The sequence below is a fragment of the Orycteropus afer genome, unplaced genomic scaffold (genome assembly GCF_000298275.1).
Source record: "Orycteropus afer afer isolate SDZICR_OR568_19922 unplaced genomic scaffold, OryAfe1.0 scaffold00169, whole genome shotgun sequence".
Lineage (NCBI taxonomy): Eukaryota > Metazoa > Chordata > Mammalia > Tubulidentata > Orycteropodidae > Orycteropus > Orycteropus afer.
Genome location: NW_006921756.1, coordinates 4,661,061 through 4,662,858, shown reverse-complemented (window position 1 = coordinate 4,662,858; position 1,798 = coordinate 4,661,061). Strand labels below are relative to the sequence as shown.

The window sequence follows — 1,798 nt, the reverse complement described above, 5'->3', positions numbered from 1 at the left end:
ACATTCATTATCACAAAGAGTGTTTCAAGATCTGTCCTGAAGTACAATGCTGTCAGTGATAGGAGAATATCCATATGCCTACAAGGAAGACCAGTTAATACTACTATTGTTCAAATTTACACACCAACCACCAAAGCCAAAGAAGAGGAAATTGAGATTTCTACCAACTTCTGCAATCTGAAGTTGACCAAACATGCAATCAAGATATGTTGATTATCACTGGTGACTGGAATGCAAAAGCTAGAAACAAAGAAGAGTTACCAGTAGTTGGAAAATATGGCCTTGGTGATAGAAATAATGCTGGAGATCACATGACAGAATTTTGCAAGACCAATGACTTATTCATTGCAAATACTTTTCTTCAACATAAGCAATGACTATACATGTGGACTTCACCAGATGGAATACACAGGAATCAGATTGACTACATCTGTGACAAGAGGCAATGGAGAAATTCAATATCTTCAGCCAAAGCAAAGCCAGTAGCTGATTGTGGAACAGACCATCAACTGCTCATATGCACTTTCAAGTTGAAGTTGAAGACAATTAAAACAAGTCCAAGAGAGACAAAATATGACCTTAGTAATATCCATCCTCAATTTAAAGACCATTTAAAAAAATAGACACTATGCATTGGACACCAATGACTGAAAACTAGAGGAATTGTGGGATGACATCAAGAACATCACCCATGAAGAAAGCAAGAGATCATTAAAAAGACAAGAAAGGAAAAAAAAAGACCAAAATGGATGTCAGAAGAGACTCTGAAACTTGCCTTTGAGCAGAGAGTAGTTAAAGCAAATGGAAGCAATGACAAGATAAAAGAGCTGAACAGAAGGTATCAAAGAACAACTTGAGCAGACAAAGCCAATCACTATAATGAAATGTGCAAAAACCTGGAGTTATAAAACCAAAAGGGAAGAACACACTCACCATTTCTCAATCTGAAAGAACTGAGGAAAAATTTAAGCTTCAAGTTGCAATATTGAAAGATTCGGTGGGCAAGATATTGAATGATGCAGGAAGCATCAAAGAAGATGGGAGGAATACAAAGAGTCACAGTACCAAAAGAATTGGTTGATGTTCATCCATTTCAGGAGATACCATATGATCAAGAAGCAATGGTATTGAAGGAAGAAGTCAAAGCTGCACTGAAGGAATTGGCAAAGAACATGGCTCCAGGAATTGACAGAATACCCATTGAGATGTTTCAACAAATGGATGCCACACTGGAGGCACTCACTCAGTTATGCCAAGAGAATTGGAAGACAGCTGCCTGGCCAACTGACTGGAAGAGATCCATATTTGTACTCATTCCAAAGAAAGGTGATTCCACAGAATGTGGAAATTATCAAACACTATTATTAATATCACATGCAAATAAAATCTTACTGAACATAATTCAAAAATGGTTGCAACAGTATATTGATAGAGAACTTCCAGAAATTCAAGCTGGATTCAGAAGAGGATGTGGAACAAGGGATATCATTGCTGACATCAGATGGATCTTAGCTGAAAACAACGAATACCAAAAAGATGTTTACTTATGTTTTATTGACTATGCAAAAACATTCGGTTGTGTGGATCATGCAAACTGTGGATAACATTGAGAAGAACAGGAATTCCAGAAGACTTAATTGTAGTCATGAGGAACCTGTACATAGATCAGGAGGTTGTCATTCAAACAGAAGAAAGGAATACTGCATGGTTCAAAATCAAGAAGGGAGTGCTACAAGCTTGTATCCTTTCACCATACTTATTTAACTTGTATGCTGAGCAAATAATCCAAGAAACTGGA

At 37.0% G+C, this 1,798-nt stretch overlaps 1 protein-coding gene across 1 annotated transcript in view; it reads left to right on the top strand.

The window, feature by feature from the left end:
• The window catches only part of TRABD2B (TraB domain containing 2B), a 329,047-nt gene that overhangs the window by 210,119 nt on the left and 117,130 nt on the right, over positions 1 to 1,798 (top strand). The gene's annotated exons all lie outside the window — the stretch shown is intronic.